The 20,974-nt window shown below is 35.9% G+C and overlaps 1 pseudogene; it reads left to right on the forward strand.

Moving 5' to 3' along the window:
• The first annotated feature begins 736 nt into the window (after nucleotides 1-736).
• On the forward strand, nucleotides 737-19,147 carry LOC144376683 (tripartite motif-containing protein 64-like; annotated as a pseudogene).
• Nucleotides 19,148-20,974: the final 1,827 nt, after the last annotated feature.

A 20,974-nucleotide genomic window follows, 5' to 3' on the forward strand; every position in this document is an offset into this window, starting at 1 on the left:
CACACTTTTAAACCTCCTGCCTCAGCCTCCAAAATAGCTGGATAAGAGGTGCATTGATACACCCCACTTTCATTTTCTTTTTTGAAATATATTGTTTAATTATGGTTAGAAGCATAAATTCACCTGATTGTAGTTTCAGGAGTTGTAAGTTGAAGCCAACAGTGATTAAGTCAAGCAATCTTCAAATGAATTAAACTTAATCTTAATTGTCTTTAGAAAAGTACATCTATAGGTTGAGAGGTGGAAAGCATAGACATATGTCATAAAGACTGTCTTTACATTTACTATAGTCATTGAATCAGACAGGGAGCGAGAGCAAGAGCGAGAGCAAGAGAGAGAGAGAGAGAGAGAGAGAGAGAGAGAGAGAGAGAGATTGATTTTACATGGGTTTCTAGAGCAAACACCTAATGTAAGTAAGTCTGAAATCATCCTAAACTTTCTTTGTGCCAGTATTAAACTTGCCCAAATTAATGAGAAAGATGTTTTTTTTTTTAAATCTAGATCATGCTCATTTCATTTTGGCATTTGTTATAGAAGAAACTCAACCTGTCGATAATTTTTTATATCTAGATTTGTATTGCAGGAGGTTACTAGAAAGATTATGCATGACTCAACTGATAAAGCAGTGATCAAAGCCCTTTTATAATTGTAATTTTCTCATCAAGACAGAAGGATAACACTGTCTTGTCTCCCTCTTTCCTCTCGCTCCACCCTCTATATTTTTGGTTTCAGAAACATGGATTCTCATGCCTTGAAAGACTTCCAGAGTGCACTCACATGCTCCGTTTGCATGAATTAATTCTTAGAACCTGTAACCATTGACTGTGGACACACCTTATGCCAACCCTGCCTCTACTTCTGCTGGGATGAAGCCCAAACACCCAGGTGCTGCCCTCAGTGTAGAGAAATAGTTGAGAAGACAGACTACAGGACCAACACTGTCGTCAAGAAGCTGACCTCTCTCGCCAGACAGGCCAGACCTCACTCAGACAGCAACTCTGGGGAGCAGCTCTGCAGGAGAAATGGGGAGACAAAGGGGCTCTTCTGTGAGGTGGACAAGAGCCTGCTCTCTGCACCCTGCTCTGAATCACCTGAACACGCGGTTCATAGCTAGAGCCCAGAGGCTTGCGTGGAGGAGGAGAACAGGGTGAGTGATGTAACCTAGAACCTGAGGGTCCAGATCAAAGAGAAGGATGAAGACTCCTGATAATGAGGCAGATAAGCATGAAGATGGTGGAGATGGTGATGTTTCTGTGAAAATGTGCCATGTAAATGCTGATCAATTTGACACTAAAAGCATAAACAAGTTGAATGCTCATGAAGGGAATTTCCTCTAGAAATATTGTCCAAAAAACAGGGCATGGTGGCTATGCCAATAATTCTAGCTCTTCAGCAAACTAAGGTAGGAGGATGCTAGGTTTGCGGCCAACCTGGGCAGCTTAGCAAGACACTCTCCTTCTTTTCTTTTTTTAAAGGGCTGGGATATAGTGCAGAGGTAAATTATTGAGTACTATGTGTGAAATTTTTTTTCAGTATCCAGTACTGAAAAACAAATTAAAAAGTAAATATATTGTCCAAATGTGTGAAATTGGGCAGCAGTACAGCAGATGGCTAGCACTAGGAACATGAACTTCTGTTACTGAAGCCTAAACCCTTTTATAGTGAGACTATATAAAAACTGCTTTCTCACTAAATGGACTTTATCATTTATGGAGTCTTTTAAAAATCTTATTTTTCTTCTACTTTACCCAATAGTAAAATTAATTTGGATTATTTTGTAAAAATTGACTCTTTAAAACTCAAGATTACTGTTCTCCCAAACACTGCTTTATTCTACCACACCTGAAACCTACAAGACTGTCTTCCCAATCACTAAAGCCTATGGTAATTTTGCAGGAGAAAATTGTGAAGAAAATGGATCCTTTATGGCAAAAGACTCAGGAGATGCAAGATAATCTAAATAAAGAAATTAGAAAATCTGAGTCATTTGTGGTAAGTTTGAAAAGGTTTTATTTTTATGCAGATTAAAATGATGCTATCAGCTGAATTGGAGCTAACATTGAAGGACAGCGTTTTCCTCTCAGACAAGGCAGTGACATCCAGTATATTACAAATGTAGTAACTACACAAACTAGTGTGAAGAATACTAGTATAAAGGGTGAATGAGGCATGAGTGTTATTTCTTGTACAACTTTGGAGATTTGGATAAATCTTCCCAGACACTGAGAATAAGACAGTCTTAGTTCTAGAGTCGGAGGAGAAATATATTTTCAGCTATGGACAAAGTGGTGTATTTTTTAAATTTACAAAACAGTGTGCATAAAAATATTTTAAAATATGTAGAAGAATCAGACAAAAGAACAAAAATAAAAGAGAAGACGGAGGTAAAGAAGAAATAATTCATTAAGAACACTGAAGTGGCATCATAGGGAGATAGGCTGGGATCCTGCAGAGATCTTGATTTAATCAGGAGAGAGACAAGAAGCAGGAAGTCCAGTAGACAGTACTAGTAAATATTTAAGACACTTTGCAGGCATCAGGTGGAAAGCATATGAAGTACTTGCTTGATGCTAAGACAATAATATTTGAAGTTTTACATTTTCTTTTGAATGTAATCTTGTTTTAATGAATATATCTGCAGGACTATGTAGTTTTAAGGAGGAACATGATCAAAGTTCAATATCAAATGATGCATCCGTTTCTCCTTGAAGAGGAGAGATTTCAACTGGAGACACTAGAAAGAGAAGCACAGGAAATTTTACAGCAACTCAGAGACAGTGCGATCAGAATGGCCCAACACAGGGAAAAGCTGAAGGAAATGTACAGAGAGCTGACGGAGTTGTTCCACAAATCTGACATGGAGTTGCTCCAGGTGACCAAGGTGGGTTCTTCCTGAGAGAGAGGAATTCTTGTCTGGGCAATGTTGTCTGCAGACCCCACTGTGCTGAGCTGAGTGACAGGAGATCCTTTATACCCATCATTGTCCAATCACTTGTCTCCGTATATTTTGTTAATCTTGAAAGATTGTAAGTCATTTAGAAGGTAAACAAGACAAAATTCTTGTATCAATAAGACTATGATACACACAGAGAATTATCCAAAACTCAGTGATCATAGGAAAGTTAATTTTTTTGAGGAAATATTCAGTTTATGTTTCCCAACTTCATTATCACACTCTGTTCTCCTCCCCAAAAGCAGCTGAGGCTTTGCCCCTCTCTTAGGCAGGATGTACAGAGTTTGTTAATCACTTACAATGCACTAGTTTTCAAATAGGTCCCTGTTTAGTTTCAGTTTTCAGATATGGTCAAATATGTTTTGGGAACTAAGACAGGAGTTGAGTGACACTGGAAACTTGGTCCTGTTGCATCAGTGCACAGATCCTTTGTAAGCTCCATCCTTCTCAGTGCACACCAAGGCTGTCTTTCACATTTAATTTTGGCTTTGGTATTAACATAGTCTAAAGTGATTACTCAGAGAAAAAAAATGTTACACACACACATAAACACTCATACACACACACACACACACACACACACACAGAGAGAGAGAGAGAGAGAGAGAGAGAGAGAGAGAGAGAGAGAGAGAGACAACAAAGTACCAGACAGAATGCAGAAAAACAGTGTTCACTTTATTAATATTATCTCTTTCTGTTTTCCTTTTAAGACTTAGGGGACATATGTGAAAGGTGAATTTTATGTAGTAATCTCTGGTTTATGATAAACTTGTTTTTATCTTAAAGAAGATAAATTTTTGTTTTCAGTTATTAACATCTTTGTCCATAGATATTTAATATTTTTTGAAAAGAAGCTCTGAGGTAATATGTTCCTTGGTCTCAAAAATGTCCTTTTTTTTGGCTGAATTCAACTATACCTAAGAATGGTTTGGTGTTCTGGGCTTTGTTGCACCCATTCCTTCTATGAACTCCAGCCCAGTCCCAATAAACCTGACTAAGGAGATTTTCATAAGGTATCACACAAAAGAATTTAATTCTGTGAGGTAGAATATAAACAAGATAGGAAAGAATAATACTCCCTAGGATGGGAAAAAGAGGATGGCTTCATTACCATCAGTAACAATGACCAGATCTTGTTTCATCATGGCAAAGCCCCTTTTCAGAGGGGAAGGGCTGCCTGAGACCCCTCAGGATCAGTGCTACCAGGCTGTACTAGATTCCCTCCATGGGCAGAGATGATCAAATTTGCTGGCTCAAGGAACTTTCCCATTTATAAACCAATGACTGTATCATTGGTGACCTCTGTGGACCAAAGTCCCAAAGGTTGAACAATCTGCTTTCTGTAAGATATCCAGGATCTTTGCATTTCCCAAGGTTGATTCAGAAGTACAGGGAGGGGATGACAATCAATTTTTTTTAAGTTTGATAATGTTTGAGAAAATAAAGACTGGATATTAGTACATCTTATTTAGAAAAAAAGTATTATACAATCCCAAGAGTGTTGAATAAAATGTATTCCTAATTCACCAACATGAGCAATTTTTACAATATTTTGGATTAAAAGTGGTAATTTTGTAATGATTCTGTGTTTGATCTTTGGTTTGAAAGTGTAACTGATGTCATTCTTTACAGAATCGAGTTGCTGGAGATGCAGAAGCTCCAGCCATTGAACCCAGAGGTCTCTTCATTACACATTACTGGAATCTTGGATATGCTGAACAAGTTCCAAGGTAGGAGTGTGCTGCAGTCTGGCTGCAGCAAAATAACTGGGGAGGTAATGCGCAACTTGTGTACATTGATACAGCAGCAGTGGGAGCTGATTATTGTAGGACAGGAGGGGTATATATACATTCCACAATATAATTAATTATCTTAATTAACATAAACTAGATACAGCAGTCAACCAATAAGGAATCTCCATACTTAATGGCTCACTGGTATTACTACACAAACCACTCCCTCGGGCATTTTGCTAGGCGCCATCTTGACTTGTTTACATTCCCTAACAGGAGTGGGCCCCCTGGCATTGAGGTTCAATTATTTAGTAGATTCCTCAAAAAAGATGCTTTCCATTTTTAATTTTTTGAAATGAAAACATTTATATCTTCTTTTCCTCTCTAGTCTTAATACAATAATCAAGACCACATTGGTTACATTTTAGTTCAGATACATATTTTATTTCTGATACAGACAGTACAAGAGAAAGAATATTATTGGTGTTTTGTGGCTATTAAGCAATGCAATGCTTACTTCTCAGAGCAGCCATCAATATTTTCTGCTATTTTAGTTTATTCCAATTTTGAAGATTTAAATATGATATTTGTGGTTTTCAATCTATTATATATTCCAAGTGCATTTATGCTGTGCAATGAGCAAATAATAATTTCTATTTATAAAATATAAGTTTTTAATGAACCAAAAAATGACTAAATTTGTCATAAATGGAACAACTTTAATACCATCAGATGGATTTCAAAACAACTGAAAAGTAAGTGATGATTGGACATGACCCAGACATATTTGTGCCCCACTAGAGAAGAGGTCTAGATATCAGAAGGCTGAAATCCAACTTTAATTGAATGTATGATCTCAGTAGATAATGTAAGTCAGATTCTTTTCAGTAAAGGGTACAGATGGTTGCTTTCACTCAAAGTATTTGATGTGTAATAATGAAGCAGGCACAATCATAGCAAAGTGATGTCTACTTATTAATGATATTAAAAACAAGTCAAGAGATTTCTACTAAAGAAAAAAGGACTTTTGGTTTTTTTTTCTGAAACAAACTATCCAAAAGTAGATATTAAATCACCCTTCATACAGCACAGAATAACTTCAGTTTTCTTTTGATTGCCAAAATAATTTAAAGATTTCTGGGTGCTAATGATGGCATAGGAACTATTCTTCATACATGGTTGAGTTTGAAATCTCTCTACTCTCTAGAGTTTTTTTAAGGAGGAGTCATTAAAGAGATTGATTAGGTAGATAATCTTTGACCAAGGCATGCAGACACCATTTACTGATCTGATTTTTCTTTTCTTTTCTTTTTTTTGCAGTACACAATGGACTTATTCAAGGATGGGCCAATCGCTATATGAGTCTTCCTGATGAAGTTAGAAATAGGATATTTGGAGGTGATGGTGCAACTGAAAATCCCCAGACACTGGAGAGTTATGTTATATGGGGTTTTGAGGCCTTTAACTCTGGTAAACACTATTGGGAGGTGGATGTGGGGAACACCTCCAACTGGATTATAGGTGTGTGTAAAGATTTTACAAGTGACAGTTTTGAAGGTAAGAAAGGTTTTATCTTATTTTCCTTGAAGAGGAACAATCACTGTATTCTGTGCACCAACTTCCCATCTTTAATTCATTATTTGCAAAGGCCTGCAGGTCGAGTTGGAGTATTTCTTGATTATGAAAATGAAACTCTGAGCTTCTATGATGTTTGCCGAGGTTCCCTCATTTACAGTTTCTTTTCTTCCTCTTTCACATCCCCTCTAACTCCTTTTCTTGTCTTTGGTTCTCTATAATATTGAAGTTTGCCTAGGCATGGTTTCACATGCCCTTAATCCTTACTACACAGGAAGCTGTGACAGGAGGACCACAAGTTTTGAGATATATATATATATATATATATATATATATATATATATATATATATATATATATACATTTTTTTGTTTTGCTTTGTTTTGTTTTTTTGTTTGTTTTTTGTTTTTTTAATTTGTTCTAATTGGTTATACATGGCAATATAATGCATTTTGATATATTGTACACAAATGGAGCTTCTCATTCTCTGGTTGTACAGATGCATAGTAACACAAGTAGTATTATCATACATGTATATAAGGTAATAATATTAGTCTTTCTCATTCTACCATCTATCCCCTCCCCTCACCTCTCCCCTCATTCTCCTTTACATAATTGAAAGTTCCTTTATTCTTCCCTGCCTCCACTAGTCCACTATGGATCCATGTCTGCTTATCAGAGAAAATATTTGGCCTCTGGATTTTTGGGATTGGCTTATTTTACTTAGCATAATATTCCTCAGCTCCATCCACTTACCTGCAAATAACATAATTTCATTCTTCTTTAAGGCTAAGTAATATTCCATTGTGCATCCACATTTTCTTTATCCATTCATCTGTTGAAGGGCATCTAGGTTGGTTCCATACTTTAGCTATTATGAATTGAGATGTTATAAACATTGGTGTGGCTGCATCACAGTAGTATGCTGATTTTAACTCCTTTGGGTATAAACTGAGGAGTGGGATAGCTGTGTGAAATGTTGGTTTCATTCCAAGTTTTCTGAGGTATATTAATACTGCTTTCCAGATTGGTTGCACCAGTTTTCAGTCCCACCATCAATGTATGAATGTACCTTTTCCCCCACATCCTTGCCAAAAAAAAAAATCATACTGCTCATATCACTTTCAATTGTATGGATTTTGGTGAAGCTCCTCCTTTTTATAATCAGCCACACAGGAAGGACCATTAACCCTGTTTCCTTGGCTTACTCCACAGATTTCAACCACCTCAGCTGCATGTCAATTATTTCTTCCCTTTCCATTCTCTTCTCTCATTTTAAGGCAAAAATAAAAACCACCAATCATTTAGATTAGAAATTTGAAAATAGTAACCATATGCACCCTTGGAGAGCATTTGTGCTTTTCACCAACAGAAATCCTACTATTTATGGGAGCCCAGAAGACTACTAGGGTAAATTATAATGAATGAAGGAAGTGAGAAAATTCTCTTCTATGTAATGGTATGAATAAACTGATTATATTAAGACTTTTTATTGCCAGGTGTGGGATGGTGCCCATGTGTATGTAATACCAGCTTCTCCAGACACAGAGGCAGCAGAAGCCCAACATTGAGGCAAACCTGAGCAACTAAGTGAGGCCTTATGTCAAAACAAACAAACAAAGAAACAAACAAAAAAAAACCTGGGGATGTAGCTCAATGGTAGTGTGCTTTCCTAGTATATCCAAGGCTCTGGGATCAATCTCCAGTACTGCAGGGAAAATAATAATAATAATACCCCCAAATCCATTTTATTGGCTTTTATTTTTGAGTCCTCTAGTTGGCTAGAGTTTAAAATCTAATATTATATTGTATATAATGATATAAAGGCCTGGGAATGTTTTGTAATCAAATTGATTAAAAGAGAAAGAAGAGAATGAAAAGAAGATTTTCATTTTATTCCCTAATGTTCTGATTCTTTTAATACCTTCATCTACTACTAACATTAGATTTATATACTATCCTTGGTTTGTCTTGATAGCATATTAGTTAAAGTCAGGATTACCAAAGTTCTAACTTTCTTGATTATCTGTTAACATGTGTATGTATGTCAATTCTGCTTGCTCTCCATTTGTCCTTTAACAGTATCAGGAAAAGGGTCAATGGTCCCATGAAGAGGAAATCCTTTTTTTTTTTTTTTTTGTAAAATTTGCGGAGCTATGATTACAAACATAAATATATTATTTGGAGTGGGATGGCGATGGCAAGGGAGTTTACCACCTCCTGTATACATATTTCAGAAAATTTGAATCAGTAACCACAGTGTGGCAACCTAGTCCAGGTTTGAATGAGTTTGGGTTTTCTTTTGCATTATTCCCAGTCCAGCTTTCTCTTGTGATCTCATGCATCTTATTCCCTACTTGGCTGACATCTTTAGATGCATCCTGAGCACATTTTCAGATTTCAAGGCAATCTTCTTCCTTCTCTTCATCATCATCATTAACTTTATCATCCAAGAAAAGTTCTGTCCTCTACCCAGATAGGCTGCAGGGAACCCATCTTGGTTTAAGGAAGATGCAGAGAGCCAGATTGGATCACCTGGAACGGGGATGTGCTGTGGACCCTAAATGGTCTTACTAATGTGCTGAACCCAGTGGTCAATTTTCTGTAACCCTGCAAGCCCCTTTGTGCCCATGAGCCTGGAAAAATTGGCTGTGTACTCTCCTTCCTGGTTTGAGTCCATGGACAACTTCTCCAGTGTCAGGGAAGATAAGCACTGATTTTGTCATCATAGCCCTCCACTGTGTTCTCTAGCCCTGGCAAGCTGCAGAACTGAAGCATTTTGCTGTTGTTTTTATTCTCAATTCTCTGGTTAAGTCAAAGGTGCAGTAATTGGGACAACAGGACACCCAAGGACAAGGCAGAAGTCCTATGGCCTTGCAGAGAACCAGCTTTCTCTGTAAGTCTCAGTGGTGGTTCATCTTTTTGAATATTTCAGCGGTTTAAGATCACAAATTCTTAACCCAATCCCCTCTTCAATGGCACAAACTGCAAGAGAGAATGGAGGATTCCATTTAATCCTAAAGTTGTGGATAAACTTGAGCCAGCGGAAATCACCAGTGGCTTCCTGTAGCCCCCTTATCCCCCATGGTAAGACATTTATCGTTCATGATTTCTCCAGTTCACATAAGTAATGTTCCTAGTAAGCAAAATTTCTCACCATTATTAACAGAAATACAGGAGAACTTCAATTCATGTCTTCCCCTCAGAGTAAGATAGCTACCTCAAACATTTTCTCATCTCCAGCATTCCTTTACTAGTTAAATTGAATAGTTGAAATCAACCCTTAGGGGGCTTATACTGTCAAATTCCACCCCCCAAGGATACTGATTTACTTGAATCATTTCCTAAATCCAAAAACTTGTGCTAGAATTACAGGTTAGATGCTGGAGCTGACTTCTGATCTCCAATTACACATACCAGATTTCTTTGTATGAAGTAGAAAAGTAATGATCTGGGGGTGGCAGCATCATATAACTTAGGATCCTGTACACTCCACCTGTGAATCTGAATGGATAGAATGATGGATGGATAGATGGAGATAGTAGATAGAGATCTATATCACGAATTTTTGAATGAAGTATTTTGTGAGCAAGAACAGGTAGAAAAAGTGTGGGTGGGGTGTGTTGCAGTAAGAACTAAAAGAGGAAGTTTGAGGAGCAGAAGATCAGAAAAGAGTACAGGAATTAACTGTCAGGAACTGCTTGAGCTGAATAATCACAGTTGACCTATTGAAGTGAGGTCAGAGTTTCCAAGAAGAGGACTGACAGGGTGGCTCACATGTAATTCTTCTAGGATTGGGACTGCAGTCAACAACCTCATTATAATCGTATAACCAAGGTTCTTTCAGGAATTTTAGAGGCCACTACTAAAAATAAGGTCTATTATTTTTTGAAAGTTCCTTTCTTTAGCATCTTTGTATGTATGAATGAAAATGTTCTCTATTCTAATTATCTTTATGAAATTAGTCTTTTTAAATTTTATGAGACAAGGATTGTCAAGATAGCTTTTCTAGGATCCTCAAACTAGAACTAACCTGTTTTGAAGATGCCAATATTTGATACCTTACTTTTTACCCTCTCTTTATTCTGTTTCTTTCTCCCACTTATTTTGTAAGAATATCTTCTATCTCTGATTATTTTACACCACCTCCATTTAAAATGCATTTTACTCTTAGTACCTTTTTATCCATAGAGAGATTTGTTGTGGAAGGTTTTTAGGGCTAGGTATGTGTGAGAATTGTACTAACCACATTGTCCCAGTGTTATCCTGGACTTCTTGCACATTGGAATGAACCCTGACCCTAGGAAGCTGTTGTTAAATTTTGCCTCCACAATTTTTGATGAATCCTTGTTGCTGACTTTTGACATTCTCAAATCTCCAGATGTTCTGTTATGTTCCTGTCCTTTATCTTGATAAGGTTCTGACACCCCATAGATCTTGTAGTTATCTTTGGTTTCCCTGTACCTGTACCCATTTGGGCATTGTGGAGACCATGTTCTACTTCAGTTTTGTTATAGACATGGTTCATAAGCTTTGATTCTATTAACTTGATTTTTCTTTTTATGTTTATTTAGCTATTTGGAAATATTTTAAAGTACTCTACATCTCTTTTTTTTTTCAGAACTCCCACCTATAACTTCTATAAATATATGAATCAATAATTCTTACAACTTACTTAGATCTTAATGTTTGTAGCACATTTAGTACCTACAAGTTGTGCACAAGAGATGACTAGGATAAATAAATTGTAGAAATTGTTATCCAAGTTTGGGGAATTTAGTTCCCACTGTCTTCATATCACTTTCAATACTTCTCTCCTAATCAACATTTATTTGATTAAGAAAAAACTGTGTTAATTGCTTTTCAGAAAAATTTTGTACATTTTTAAAATACAGGGCACTTTCTACTAAGTGCTATTGCTATTGTGGATAAGGCTCTCATGTTATTGTCTGTGTGTTTATGTATGCTTCAATAGTATATTTTTAAAAAGTTTTTGAGTACTACTTTATGTCAAAGTTGAGATTAAATTGTAGCAGGCCTATAGATCTTTATGAAATATCCATTAAAGAGATAAAATTATTCATTCTAATGTAATTTATTTTTATTTATTATGTGTTACTTTAAGATTTTTTGTTGGAATTAAAAGAAATGCATATGATAAGTAGAATAAAAGAAGAAATGGTGGTAGGAATCAACCTAATATTTTCTGGGAGATAAGCACTTTATGAACAAAGTATAATCTTATATCAAGTATAATTGTAATTTTATGTCTAATTCATGAATGTATGAGTTAAGAAACAGATAAGCAAAGAGCTGATTCTTGTAATCAATGCCATCTTTTTATAACAGCAAATTTAGAAGTTTAGAGGTTTTGGATTACAGTATTGTACTTAATTGAATGAATAAAGCTGCCTCTTAGTGTGTGGTAACTTCAGCAATGTTATTTTTGTCTCTGCATCCTATATAGTGAGGTCAAGGTTTAAAAATCAATAGATGCTAAATGAATTATAAAATGCATTATTTAAAAATGCATGCAGAGCTCCATTTGAAGTCACACATCTCACTTTCTTTATTTTTCAATTGTTTATTTGTTTTAATTAGTTACACATGAAAGTACAATGACCTCCACATATCATACATTTGAATCAGATGGGACATAATTTGTCATTTTTTCTGAGAATACAGGTTGCAGAATCACTTTGGTCATGCAGTCACTTATATACACACAGCAATTATAATGTCTATTTTATTCTACTATCCTTGCAGAAACACATCACTTTCTAACCTCTGCTATCAGCCTTACTCCCACCTTGTGCCTTGCAATTTGAAGTGCTTACCTTGCATGCATAATACTGGTTTCAATCCCTAGTACCATACACACACACACACACACACACACACACACACACACACACACAAACAAGTTCCTGTAATGTATGTTTACAACCATGGTAAAATTCTATATTAAATGAAAATACAAACAGCACATCTCCCATCCCCCACTATACAACACAAGAATATCAAAAATTTCACTTATTGCATATAATTTCACTTTTTTTAAAGAAAGGCTAGTTAACATGGAGAAGACTCTAGTCTCATTCTATTTATTTTGCATATATGTAACAAAACCATTAAAGAACTCCTAAATACTAAAAAAAAAAAAAAAGTAAAAAGAGTCAGGTATTTCTCTGATGGTGCAGGTCAGTGATAGAGTTCCTGCCTATCAAGGATGTGTCCCTGAGGTAAATCTTCTGCAGAGAGTATACTGAGAGGGCAGAGAAGAAATGAATATAAATGAGAAACATATCTTTGAAGATTGATTGATTGATTGATTGATTGTAGTGCATGGAACAAATCCAAAACCTCACATATGCTAAGCAGGTGCTATACCACTGAGCTCTATCCCCAACTAGGGTTCCTTAATTGTATTTTTTCAAATTTAATGTCAAAAATGGAAATAATGGACTCAATCTGCAGCAGCTTTTTTTTCAAATAAATTCATTATGTTAGCCATCTAGAATTTATATAGAATAGTCCAAATTCCCAAAGGTGTTAATTGATTCTCATTTTCCCCTGTGGAGAGTGTGTGAGTGAGCAGCCCATCCACACTGACAACAGAGGCTTACTGCCCCACATGTGCTCAGTGTGGGGAGATTCAGATTCATAACCAAAAAAGGATGCTCCCATTTCATAAATACCTCACAAGATCATCTCCAGGGGTCTTTGTTGCCATAAAAAAATAAGAAATGCTGCTCTAGTTCTTTGTTATAAACTGATTATACATTTTATAATAAATTTTGTATTTGTAAATAAATGATTTTAAAGTCTTTTAGGATATTTTGCTGTCTTAATGACAGGTAAAACTTTACAGAGTGCTTACTGTGCCCCAGGTAGTGCATTAATCCTGGCTCTTTTAATATTCATAACACCTTTCTGAAGTGCTAAAATTATGGAGAAATTAATTTTTTAAGAATAAAATTAAGCTTGAAAAAAAGAAAAAGAAGATTTAAAATATTAAGCTAGGAGAGAATAAAGAGCTCAAGACTACCTAGTAACCTAACTATGTCTTGGGAAAATCAAGTATAGAAGAACTTAATTAAGCTTCTCATCAATATTTTCCTTCTCTAGAAACCTGAAACCACGGTGTTACTTAAGACTGAGGACTCGAGATTGGCTTGGTGCTACACACCTTTAATCCCATCAACTTAATAGGCTGAGACAGGTTTGAAGCCAGACTCAGCAATTTTGTGAGATTGTAAGCAACATAGTAAGATCTGGTCTCAAAATAAATAACTTTAACAGGCTGGAGATATAACCCAGTGGCAAAGCACCACTGGAACCAGTTTCCAATTCTATGAACGAACAAAAAAAAAAAACAAAATATATATATATATATATAATATATATATATAATCAAACAATTGAGAACAAGAAAAATACCTGAGAACAAAAAAAAACACTGAAGAATAATTCTGAAGTTTTATTGGAAGCAGAATCATTCATTATTCCTCTAACATATTGATTTCTATTATTTCATCATTCTTAGTACAATATGGCTGTGTTTATGTGTGTGTATGTGTGTGTGTGTGTGTGTGAGTGTGTGTGTGTTTGAGTGTGTATCTTATCATTTTCTTATCTGAAACTTTAAAAAATTCAATCCATCAGATTTAGGGCAGATCTTTCTCTTTATGAAATTACCTATGACACTTGGGTTTTATAAAAAACAGGACTTTGGTAGATGCCAAAGACACACAAAGTGGATGAGCTTGAAAGTTTACATCTATCACACTGCCAAGCTCCATCCCAGTTTATAACAAAAGAAAGTCCTAAATTTAACTCTGCCACAGGTCTGCTTTTGGTTAACTAAACATTTCTTTAATTGAGTAGAAAAAAATTACCCCAAATTTAGTGTAGGTTTGAGAAGCCTTATTTCCTTAATACTTTTGATGATACTCTACCACTTAACTACATTTCCATAGCTGAGGTCAAATGGGCGCACCACTGTGCCATACACTGTTTTTCACTGTTGGTTCAGTGGTAAGGAGTACCAAAGAGAGAGAGAGAGAGAGAGAGAGAGAGAGAGAGAGAGAGAGAGAGAGAGAGAGAGAGAGAGAAACGAAAAACAAAAGAAGTAACAGAAAAGCAAGAAATCAAAATCAATCAGATATTTCAAACTTTAAACACCAGTAGAAAAATAAATCAATGTTTTCTTAATTGAGAAGTTATTGTTGTAAAACAAAGTATTATTTAATAAAATAATTGTTTCAGTTAAAATGTCTCTTTGGAAAACCTAAGTCATGTGAACTTTCTTGAGTCTTACCCCAAATCTCATCAAAGTTGTTTACTCTATTATATAAAGCCAATCACTGTGATCTCATAGTGTAATCCAGCACTTTTAGAAGAGGTTATCTATAGTGGGTGTGGTCTTAGGTGAGTCTCAGGTATATAAGTAGGGCACTTCTCTGGAGAATTGTTCTTCCTCTGAGGTTTCTCTAAGGAGCAGCTCAAATTTTCAGCTGCTGAGCTTTGAAGACCTGAGTGTTACTGACAAATTTTTCTCACTTCCAGACGTGAGTTTTCTTAGAGCGAACTCTGGTGAGTTGGATACTTAGAAGAAAGGCTTTTCAGTTTATTTTCTTTCCTAAAAATTGTTTGAATTTACTTTTCAACTTAATTGGGTTTGTCCAAGTAAAAAACCTTCTTTGTTTTTGCTGATATATATATATATATATATATATATATATATATATATATATATACCTTTTTAAAAATATTTGTCTCTGTAAAGTTATCTGAATAAATTTTATTCTATTACCTTGTGTTTTATTAGATATTCCAGGTCTGAAATGAAATATTTTTGCAGTTTTATCAAATTTAGAACCCATAAAATGCTTAAAATGTTCAACATATTTTTGCATGTAATAGTATTATGTACATCTATTTATTTTTTTTTTTAGTGAGTACCAAACATTGCATTCAGAGGCACTCATCCATTGTGCCATGTCACCTGCCATATTTTGTATTTTTTTTAGAGACAGGGTCCTATTGCGTTGCTTTGTTTCTAGATTTTGCTGAGGCAGGCTTTGAACACTCCATCCTCTGGCCTCAGGCTCCAGAGCCGCTGGGATTAAAGGCGTGTGCCACCATGGTTGGCTTAGAATTTTAAGGTGTAGATTTGGTTGTAAAACTCTTGATGTGAAAGTTTTATTTGCTGTCCCTTTAAAACCTTCAGTTTGCAATCTAGATTTGACAAGTACCCCAGTGGATGCAACAAACTTGTAGAGTTTTTCAAGTGGGAAGTTTGATCACTAGATAAAAAAACTAGAACTTAAGATGAATTGATCATCAATGCATCTCTAAACTGAAGGGTAGTCTCTGGAGAGGAAAGCACCATGGTTACCATTGTTAATTAATGCTCTCTCTCTCTCACTGTCACCATTTTTTTTTTTTTTTTTTGGTTTTGGGGATTGAACTCAGGGCTAATCTACCACTGTATTACAACTCATTATGAAATGGCCTCACTGAGGTGCCCAGGCTGGCCTTGGACTTAGTGTCCCTTTGCCTCAGTCTCCCCAACAGCTGGAATAGTTGGCATGTGCCACTGCACTGGGGTTTCCTGTTGATTTTATTTAAATAACAATGGATGAATTATTGCTGATTATTACTGTAGAATGTGCATCCATCTTCTGAAAATATGAAGGTACTCTGATGTTCAGAACTGATTCTGAGAAATATTATTTTCTTTAATGAGAAGTAATAGAAATTTTCTTTTTAATTTCCTATTCAGTCCTTGGGCTAAAACTCAGGACATTACAAATGCTGGGCAAGTGCTCTCCCACTGATTACATCCCTAGAATTTATATTCTAATTTTCAATTTAAAACTTAATTCATTTCTTATTGGTAATAAGGATTGAAGGCAGGATTTCTCTACAATTGACTTACATTTGCAACCCTTTATTTTTTATTCTGAGACAGTATGCCAATAAATTGCTGAAGTTGGCCTCACACTTTTAATCCTCCTGCCTCAGCCTCCAAAATAGCTGGTTAAGAGGTGCATTGATACTTCCCACTTTCATTTTCTTTTTTGAAATATATTGGTTAGTTATGGTTTGAAGCATAAATTTACCTGTTTGTAGTTTCGGGTGTTGTAAGTTGAAGCCAACAGTGATTAAGTCAAACAATCTTCAAATGAATTAAACTTACTTTTAATTGTCTTTAGAAAAGTACATCTATGGGTTGAGAGGTGGAAAGTATAGACATATGTCATAAAGACTGTCTTTACATTTACTATAGTCATTGAATCAGAGAGGGAGAGAGAGAGAGAGAGAGAGAGAGAGAGAGAGAGAGAGAGAGAGAGAGAGATTTTACATGGGTATCCAGAGCAAATACATAATGTAAGTAAGTCTGAAATCATCCTAAACTTTATTTGTCCCAGTATTAAACTTGCCCAAATTAATGAGAAAGTTTTTTTTTAAATCTAGATCATGCTCATCTCATTTTGTCATTTGTGTCATAGAAGATACTCAACCTGTCTATATTTTTTATATCTAGGTTTGTGTTGCAGGAAGTTAATCGAAAGATTATGTATGACTCTACTGAAAAAGCAGTGACCAAAGCCCTTTTATAATTGTAATTTTTTTCTTCAAGATAGAAGGATAACACTCTCTTGTCTCCCACTTTCCTGTCGCTTCACCCTCTATATTTTTGATTTCAGAAACATGGATTCTCATGCCTTGCAAGACTTCCAGAGTGCACTCACATGCACCGTTTGCATGAATTACTTCTTAGAACCCATTACTATAGACTGTGGACACACCTTTTGCCAACCCTGCCTCTACTTCTGCTGGGAGGAAGCCCAAACACCCAGGTGCTGCCCTGAGTGCAGAACAGTAGCAGAGAAGACAGACTCCAGAACCAACACTGCCCTCAAGAAGCTGGCCTCTCACGCCAGACAGGCCAGACCTCGCTCTGTCAGCAGCTCTGGGGAGCAGCTCTGCAGGAGAAATGGGGAGACTAAGGGGCTCTTCTGTGAGGTGGACAAGATCCTGCTCTCTGCACCCTGCTCTGAATCACCTGAACATGCGGTTCATAGCTACAGCCCAGTTGCCTGCATGGCAGAGGAGAACAGGGTGAGTGATGTAACCTAGAACCTGTAGGGTCCAGATCAAAGAGAAGAATGAAGACTCATGATAATGAGGCAGATAAGCATGCAGATGGTAGAGGTGGTGATGTTTCTGTGAAAATGTGCTGTATAAATGCTGATCAATTTGACACTGAAATCATAAATAAGTTAAATGCTCATGAAGGAAATTTCCTCCAGAAATATTTTTTAAAAAACAGGACATGGTGGCTATGCCAATAATTCTAGCTCTTCAGCAAATGTAGGCAGGAGGATGCTAAGTTTGTGGCCAACTTGGGCATCTTAGCAAGACACTCTCCTTCTTTTCTTTTTTTAAAGGGCTGGGATATAGTGCAGAGGTAAATTATTGAGTACTATGTGTGAAAATTTTTTTCAGTATCCAGTACCAAAAAACAAATTAAAAAGTAAATATATTGTCCAAATGTGTAAAATTGAGCATCAGTATAGCAGATGGCTAGCACTAGGAACATGAACTTCTGTAACTGAGGCCTAAACCCTTTTATAGTGACATTATATAAAACTGCTTTCTTGGAAAATAGATTGTATTATTTATGGACTCCTTTAAAAATCTTATTTTTTCTTCTACTTTACCCAATAGTAAAATTAATTTGTACTATTTTGTAAAAATTGACTCTTTAAAACTCAAGATTACTGTTCTAGCAAACACTGCTTTATTCTAGCTCACAAAAGATGAAGCCTACAAGACTGTCTTCCCAATCACTAAAGCCTATGGTAATTTTGCAGGAGAAAATTGTAAAGAAAATGGATCCTTTATGGCAAAAGTCTCAGGAGATGCAAGATAATCTAAATAAAGAAATTAGAAAATCTGAGTCCTTTGTGGTAAGTTTGAAAAGGTTTTAATTTTATGCACATTAAAACGATGCTATCAGCTGAATTGGAGCTAATATTGAAGGATAGTGTTTTCCTCTCAGACAAGGCATTGACATCTAGTAATATTAAAAATGTAGTGGACAACACAAGCTAGTATTAAGAATACTAGTATATTGGGTGAATGAGGTCTGACTGTTTTTTCTTGTACAACTTTGGAGATTTGGATAAATCTTCCCAGACACTGAGAATAAGACAGTCTTAGTTTTAGAGTTGGAAGAGAAATAGATTTTCAGCTATTGGCAAAGTGGAATATTTTTTAAATTCACAAAACTGTGTGTATATAAATATTTTAAAATATGTAGAAGAATCAGACAAAGGAACAAAAATAAAAGAGAAGATTAAGGTAAAGAAGAAATAATTCATTAAGAACACTGAAGTGGCATCATAGGGAGATAGGCTGGGATCCTGCAGAGATCTTGATTTAATCAGGAGAGAGACAAGGAGCAGAAAGTCCAGTAGACAGTACTAGTAAATATTTAAGACACTTTGCAGGCATCAGGTGGAAAGTATATGAAGTACTTGCTTGATGTTAAGACAATAATATTTGAAGTTTTACATTTTCTTTTGAATGTAATCTTTTTTAATGAATATATCTGCAGGACTATGTAGTTTTAAGGAGGAACATGATCAAAGTTCAATATCAAATGATGCATCCGTTTCTCCTTGAAGAGGAGAGATTTCAACTGGAGACACTAGAAAGAGAAGCACAGGAAATTTTACAGCAACTCAGAGACAGTGCGATCAGAATGGCCCAACACAGGGAAAAGCTGAAGGAAATGTACAGAGAGCTGACAGAGTTGTTCCACAAATCTGACATGGAATTGCTCCAGGTGACCAAGGAGGGTTTTTCCTGAGAGAGATGAATTCTTGTCTGGGAAATGTTGTCTGCAGACCCCACTGTGCTGAGCTGAGTGACAGGAGATCCTTTATACCTATCATTGTCCAATCACTTGTCTCTGTATATTCTGTTAATCTTGAGAGAGTGTAAGTCATTTAGAAGGTAAACAAGACAAAATTCTTGTATCATTAAGACTATGATACCCACAGCAAATTATCCCAAACTCAGTGATCATAGGAAAGTTAATTTTGTTGAGGAAATAGTCAGTTTATGTTTCCCAACTCAATTATCACACTCTATTCTCCTCCCCAAAAGCAGCTGAGGCTTTGCCCCTCTCTTAGACAAGATGTACAGAGTTTGTTTATCACTTACAATGCACTATTTTTCAAATAGGTCCCTGTTTAGTTTTAATTTTCAGAGATGGTCAAATATGTTTTGGGAACTAAGACAGGAGTCAAGTGACACTGGAAACTACGTCCTGTTGCATCAGTGCACAGATCCTTTGTAAGCTCCATCCTTCTCAGTGCACACCAAGGCTGTCTTTCACATTTAATTTTGGCTTTGGTATTAACATAGTCTAAAGTGATTACTCAGAGAAAAAAAATGTTACACACACACATAAACACTCATACACACACATACACACACACACAGAGAGAGAGAGAGAGAGAGAGAGAGAGAGAGAGAGAGAGAGAGAGAGAACAAAGTACCAGAGAAAATGCAGAAAACAGTGTTCACTTTATTAATATTATTTGTTTTTTTTCCTTTTAGGACTTAGGGGACATATTTGGAAGGTGAGTTTTATGTAGTAATCTCTGGTTTATGAGAAACTTGTTTTTATCTTGAAGAAGAGAGATTTTTGTTTTCAGTTATTAACATCTTTGTCCATAGATATTTAATATTTTGTTTGAAAAGAAGCTCTGAGGTAATATGTTCCTTGGTCTCAAAAATGTCCTTTTGTGGATGAATTCAACTATACCTAAGAATGATTTGGTGTTCTGGGCTTTGCTGCACCCATTCCTTCTATGGACTCCAGCCCAGTCCCAATAAACCTGACTAAGGAGATTTTCATAAGGTATCACACAAAAGAATCCAATTCTAGTGAGGTAGAATATAAACAAGATAGGAAAGAATAATTCTCCCTAGGATAGGAAAAGGAGGGGAGCTTCATTATCATGAGTAACAATGACCAGATCCTGTTTCATCATGGCAAAATCTGTTTTCAGAGGGGAAGGCCTGCCTAACAACCCTCAGGATCAGTGCTACCAGGCTGGACTAGATTCCCTCCATGGGCAGAGAAGATGAAAGTTTCTGGCTCAAGGAACTTTCCCATTTGTAAACCAATGACTGTATCATTGGTGACCTCTGTGGACTAAAAGTCCCCAAAGTTGAACAATCTGCTTTCTGTAAGATATCCAGCATCTTTTCATTTCCCAAGTTTGATTCAGAAATACAGGGAGGGGATGACAATTTTTTTAAGTTTGATAATGTTTGAGAAGAATAAAGACTGGATATTAGTGCATCTGATTTAGAAAAAAAAAAGTATTATACAATCCCAAAAGTGTTGAATAAAATGTATACCTAATTCACCAACATGGGCAATTTCTATAATATCTTGGATTAAATGTGGTAATTTTATAATGATTTTGTGTTTGATTTTTGGTTTGTAATTCTGTCATTCTTTACAGAATCGAGTTGCTGGAGATGCAGAAGCTCCAGCCAGTGAACCCAGAGCTCTCTTCATTACACATCACTGGAATCTTGGATATGCTAAACAAGTTCCGAGGTAGGAATGGGCCCTGTGGCATTCAAGTTCAATTATTTTAGTAGGTTCCTCAAAAAA

The sequence above is a fragment of the Ictidomys tridecemlineatus genome, chromosome 4 (assembly GCF_052094955.1).
Source record: "Ictidomys tridecemlineatus isolate mIctTri1 chromosome 4, mIctTri1.hap1, whole genome shotgun sequence".
NCBI lineage: Eukaryota > Metazoa > Chordata > Mammalia > Rodentia > Sciuridae > Ictidomys > Ictidomys tridecemlineatus.